Here is a 6,758-nt window from a genome sequence, read left to right on the forward strand (position 1 = left end):
TCACAACAAGTTAACTTCGATTTTATTTTAACCCCCTTCGCTGCCAGGCCTTTTCCCCCTCAGGTGCCAAGCCTGTTTTTGGTTGTTTGGGGCAGTTCGCACTTAGGCCCTCATAATGTTTTGTCCACATAAGCTACCCACGCCAAATTTGCGTTCTTTTTTGCCAACATCCTAGGGATTCGAGAGGTGCCCAGACTTTGTGTGTTCCCCTGAAGGAGAACAAGAAATTAGCCAAAATACAACAAACATTTAGTTTAAAAAAAAAAAAAGTGAGGAAAATGGGCTGCAGAAGAAGGCTTGTGTTTTTTCCCCTGGAAATGGCATCAACAAAAGGTTTGCGGTGCTAAAATCACAATCTTTCCAGCTTTCAGGAACAGGCAGACTTGAATCAGAAAAAACAGTTTTTCAACACAATTTTGGCATTTTACTGGGACATACCCCATTTTTACTATTTTTTGTGCTTTCGGCCTCCTTCCAGTTAGTGACAGAAATGGGTGTGAAATCAATGCTGGATCCCAGAAAGCTAAACATTTCTGAAAAGTAGACAAAATTCTGAGTTCAGCAAAAGGGAATTTGTGTAGATCCTACAAGGTTTTCTTACAGAAAATAACAGCTGAAATAAAAAAATATTTTTCTCCACATTTTACTCTGTAACTTTTTCCTGCGATATCAGATTTTTTAAAGCACTATACCGTTACATCTGCTGGATCCTTCTGGTTGCCGGGATACACAGGGTTTGTAGGTTCATCAAGAACCCTAGATACACAGAGCCAATAAATGAGCTGCACCTTGCAATGGATTTTCCTTCTATACCGGGTAAACAGCAATTAATTTGCTGAAATATAAAGAGTGAAAAATAGGTATCAAGAAAACCTTTGTATTTCCAAAATGGGCTCAAGATAAGGTGTTGAGAAGCAGTGGTTATTTGCACATCTTGGAATTCCGGGGTGCCCATACTGGCATGTGAATTACAGAGCATTTCTCAAATGGTCGTCTTTTTTACACACTGTCTTACATTTGGAAGGAAAAAATGTAAAGAAAGACAAGGGGAAATAACACTTGTTTTGCTCTTCTATATTCCCCCAAGTCTCCCGATAAAAATGGTACCTCACTTGCGTGGGTAGGCCTAATGCTCACAACAGGAAACACAACATGGACACATCACATTTTTACATTGAAATCTGATGTGTTTTTTGCAAACTCCCTAGCTGTAGATTTTGGCCTCTAGCTCAGCCGTCACCTAAGGAAACCCACTAAACCTATGCATTTTTAAAAACTAGCCACCTAGGGGAATCTAACATGGGGTGACTTGTGGGGCTCTCACTAGGTTCTGTTACCCAGAATCCTTTGCAAACCTTAAGATTTGGCCCAAATACACTTTTTCCTCACATTTTGGTGACAGAAAGTTCTGGAATCTGAAAGGAGCCACAAGTTTCCTTCCACCTAGCATTCCCCCAAACCTCCAGATAGAAATGGTACCTCACTTGTGTGGGTAGGCCTAGTGCCCCGTGACAGGAAATGCCCCAAAACACCACGTGGACACATCACATTTTCCCAAAGAAAACAGAGCTGTTTTTGGAAAGTGCCTAGCTATGGATTTTGGCTTCTAGCTTAGCCGGCACCTAAGGAAACCTACCAAATCTGTGCATTTTTTAAACCTAGACACCTACGGGAATCCAAGATGGGGTGACTTGTGGGGCTCTCACCAGGTTCTGTTACCCAGAATCCTTTGCAAACCTCAACATTTGGCCAAAAAAACACTTTTTCCTCACATTTCGGTGACAGAAAGTTCTGGAATGTGAGAGAAGCCACACATTTCCTTCCACCCAGCGTTCCCCCAAGTCTCCAGATAAATATGGTACCTTACTTGTGTGGGTAGGCCTAGTGCCTATGAAAGGAAATGCCCCAAAACACTATCTGGACACATCAAAATTATCAAATACAAAACTACCTGTCTTGTGGGGCGTTTTTGGTCCTGGGCTCAGCAGCCATACAGGGAAACCTACCAAACCCAGACATTTCTGAAAACTAGACACCTGAGCAAGTCCAGGGAGGTGTGACTTGTGTGGATCCTCAGAAAACCTCAAATTTACCTGAGAAATCACATTTTTCCCACATTTCTGTGTGGGATCACCTCACCGGGACAAATTTCCTACCACTCAACGTTCCCCTCAGTCTGCTGGTAAAAATTATACCTCACCTGTGTAGGTGGGCCAGGTGCCTGTGACAGGGAAGAGCCAAAAACATGTCACAATTGAGGGGGAACCAAAGAGGGTCCAAAAGGGCAGTTTGAAAAAAAACATTTTCAGGCTGACAAGTGGGGCAGAATTTTATCGGTATAGATGAGACAATGCTGGGTGGTAGGAATTTTGTGGATTCCTGCAGATTCCGGAAGGTTCCATCACAAAAATGTGGAAAACATATGTGATTTCCAGCAAAGTTGGAGGTTTGCAGGGCATTGGGGGTAAGAAAATGGTGTGGGTGCATGTAAAGCACACAACCCTGGACTCACCCAGATGTTTAGTTTTCAGAGGTGTCTAGGTCTTGTGGATTTTAAATCATGGCAGCATCCCAAGGTCCAAAAAGTGCAGCCCTTACCATTCTGAGTGGAACTATTTTGAGAGTTAGCCAAGTTCTCATGGCCCAAATGTAAAACCAAAGCCCAAAATAATCAAACGTCCTCTTGCTTGCCATGGGATAAGATATTTTAGTGTGCAGGGGAGAGCTGAAAGACTGTTACCCCCTTCAGTTGGGGTGGTGGCAGAACCATGCCCATACTGGTTGGTAGCCACCACCAAACAATTTTTTTTAAAAAAATCCTTGGCATCTAGTAGACTTTATGCCCCCCAGGGTGTGGATTGGGGTAATTGCCCCATCTGCCCAATGGTGGGCAGCACAACTTTGGCCCCATTTATTTGGGGTGGGGGTATGGCCATATCCCCACCTTCTTATTTTGAAAAAAAAAATGTCCCTGGTCTCTGGTGGGCTTTCTGACCCCTGTGGGGGGAGATGGGCCTTCTAAAAATAGGCCGATCTGCCCCCAAGGGGCGCAGATATGGCCAACAGTAATGTGCCCCCATGTGGAGTGGCCCTTTCCCAAGAGGCTGCCCGCCCAATCAAAGCACACACATACACACACACCAATCCCTGGTGCCTAAGTGTTTCTGCCTGCCCCAAGGGAAGCAGAAATGCCCCCCCTAGGGGAGCGCCCCTTGCTCTTGCCTAAGTTGTCACTCCTCTTGCGTGAAATTGATGCAAAAAAATTAAAAACCCTGTTGTCTAGTGGTTTCTGCCCCCCTTGGGGGCAGATTGGCCTAATAAAAATAGGTCGTGGGGGCAGAAATGGCCTAAACACAATATGCCCCCAGGGGAGCGACCCTTGCCTAAGGCAGATCGGTCTAATTATGCCAGCAGAAATGGCCTAAAAATAATTTGTCCCCCTGGGGAGCGGCCCTTGGCCAAGGGGCCGCTCCTCTTATGCGTAAAATACATTTAAAAAAAAAAAATCCCTGGTGTCTAGTGGGCTTTCTGCTGCCCGATTGCATCGCAATCGGGCAGCAGAAATGCTGAGAAAGACATCCTTTCCTTTCCTTTGATGCCTCTCTCGGCCCCTCCACGAGATCGGAGGAGAAATGCAAAAGCATTTCTCCTCCGATCGGCTCTGGAAGCTGAGCTTCCAGCGTGGTGGGGCAGACCTCTGATGAGGTCAGCATGCGATCGTGCACTGACGTCATCAGACGCCACGGGGAAGTCGGGAGGGGCGGGGGTGGAAGGGGAATCGATTCCCCTTCCATCCCTGCACTGGGGGTGCAGAGGTGAGGCTCATGGGAGGAGCGCTAGCGCTCCCTCCATGTGTCAGTCCAAGGCCATAATGGTTACGTCCTTGGCGCCTCAGCGCCGCAGCCAAGGATGTAACCATTACGTCCTTGGTTGCGAAGTGGTTAACAATTGACCCTCAAATGACTTTGAGTACTCCCAATAAAAAATAATGACTTTGGTTTGTAAATGATGTCACTATACATTGTGGATTAAATGTGCAGTAACCTGCACTCTTTTCGATCTGACTGTTCCTAAGAGGAACAGATTATACTGATCCTCATGTGCAAATCGCCACCAGGAAAAGACTTGGATTTGCTAGTAGTTTAGACAGTCCAAATATGAGATCTCTGCCTTCAAAAAAACTTTCCAGATCTTCAGATAGTTCAATAAATTTATACCCTGTTTATTAAGAATACAGGCAACTACACCACTACAGCAGTGGTTCCCAACCTTTTGACTTCTGTGGACCCCCACTTTATCATTTCTAGAACCCAGGGACCCCCCTGAATTATTATTGGACTCCAGGGACCTCCCCCACTGAGTCATTGCTGAAAGCAGGAGACCTAATCTGTTAATATTATTTATTTTTCTAAGCAGTCACGGACCCCCTGAGGAGGCTTTGCGGTCCCCCAGGGGTCCCTGGACCACAGGTTGGGAACCACTTCACTACAGGATTAACATATTTGAAAACAAGATCATATTTATTTTATCCCAAAGCCCACTTCAAATCCGTTTTTTTAACTTCAAAATGCCTCAGCATCATGACTCCCTTGTGCGATTTAATGCAGGTAGTACACATAAGGGATATTGGCATCAAGGGGACACGCAGATCAGAGATTAATCCATCATCATACCTTCAGTTCAGATCATGTGAATTCTTTGGTAAGACTGAATGAAACTGAAAGTATTACAGTTATTCCTTACTCAACAATCTAGAAGCAAAAAGAGTGATCCCTATTCACAATGGTAAATTAAGTCATGAGCATGTTTATGAGCACCTTTACCTTTTTACACCTGCCAGCAGTTCTGAAAGAGATTCCTAGCAGGCGTACATCCATGTACAAAAGCTGGGCTCTGCACCCCAAGTATAAAGGTGCCTCTAGCCATAAATCACACTTGGGGCGGGAAGTGGGAAATCCTTGACATGGTTTGCCTTTGAAATTTAGGAACGCCTGCAAAGGTATGTTTTGGACTTGGTACTTTCTGCAGGGTCACCCCCCCCAAATGCTTTGCCTTCACCACTCCTGTTTTCTGAACCTGTGTTAGTTGGGTTTTAGGACTCTACACTGTACCACTCCTAACCAGTGCTAAAGTACTTGTAATCACTCCCAAAAACATGACACAATTGGCTTACACCTGATTGGCATAATTAATTTATATGTACGTCCCTATTAAAGTTGTACACATGCAATTAGGGCCAGTAAATTAAATGCCACCAGCGGGCCTGCAGCACATATTGTGACACCCACTTAATTAGCCCTTTAACATATCTCAGGACTGCCACCCACAGGGAAGGGTGCATTGTATTTAAAAAGCTTGGCATGTACTTTTAAGGTATACATGTCCTGGCAATGAGAAAATCACAAATTCTTTTTTTCATTACTGTGACGCCTACCTTTCCCATTGGATAACATTGAGTTACCTTCATATATTTAACAAGTGATAACGTTTGCTTGGGAGCAGGTAAAAATGTCTAGTGTTTGAGAAATTGTAATTTAAAATCCCCTTCAATGGTAAAGGTGGATTCTAGGTCACAATTCTGAAAATGCCGCTTTTAGAATGTTCCAGACACTTCTGTGGGGGGAAAACTCCAGAAGTTTCTTCCACTTCAAAACTGGCACCAGGTATAAAATTAGCACCTTGAGACCCACTCTTCGCTATACTCCTGGACCTGTAAGTACTACAGAAGGAGGTCTGCCTTCTGCCATAGGGCTGCCATGCTTTCTGAACAGGAAGGCTGGAGCTGCTGTTTTCATCCCAGGCAACCTGAAGTGACTCCAAGGGTCAGCTGGCTGACCTCCAGTTCAGAGCTACATAGACATAGCAAGTGTCAGAGGCCTCCCTGCAACTGTGCAGGCAACCTGCTGCACTGGGCCTGCCTGGACCTGCAACAGAACCTGCCTGACTGCTGTTGGCCTCTGCTGGAGTGAGTTCCTGATCCCCAAGAGATGCCTTCCCAGTCCTGGACCCTTGGCTAGCATCATTTGAGCTCCTCCTCGAAGAAAAGGTGAAATCCTGAAATATTGGGCTCTTCACAGCCGGGAACAGGCCCATTCTTGGCAAGATATTGCCACCCATGCTGACTGCCAATGTAAAGCTCTGGTGAACCTGACTCGTTGCACTACAACCATCACCAGCGATGGCTGGAAGCACAAGATGTGAGCTTTGAGCTACAGCATCAACAGCCTACAGTGATCGCCAACGCAAAGCTCCAGCAATGTCTGCAATGCCTGACAGAATCTTCATACTATAACAATGACCTTGTGTGATGTCCGACCTGCTATTCACACTACAATGGCAACCATCCATGCTGCTGTCCCTGCTCTTCTTGGCCTTCTCCACTGTGAACTGGACACGTTGCACTGGACTTTGAGAGGTAACTTTTCAGCAGGACTAACCTGGTCCCTGTGTCCGATCCCTGCTCCAGCTTGGTCAGCATGAACTTGTGAATTCTCCCTTGTCTAGCATGACCAGATGACAGTGACTGGCGCTTTGTGCTTTTAGGCACTTTAAATATTTAAATCTTTGAACTTACTTATCTCTTTTTATAATAATTTGATTTTTATCAGTTTGGTGTCAAGTTATTCATTAAAATTTACTCTATTTTCTATATTCATGAGGGATTTTTCTTGTGTTGTGTTTTCACTTTATTGCAGTTTATGTGCTGCATAAATACTTTACACATTGCCTCTAAGTTAGGCATGACCGCTTTTGGGACT

Source organism: Pleurodeles waltl, chromosome 4_2 (genome assembly GCF_031143425.1).
Source record: "Pleurodeles waltl isolate 20211129_DDA chromosome 4_2, aPleWal1.hap1.20221129, whole genome shotgun sequence".
Taxonomy (NCBI): Eukaryota; Metazoa; Chordata; class Amphibia; order Caudata; family Salamandridae; genus Pleurodeles; species Pleurodeles waltl.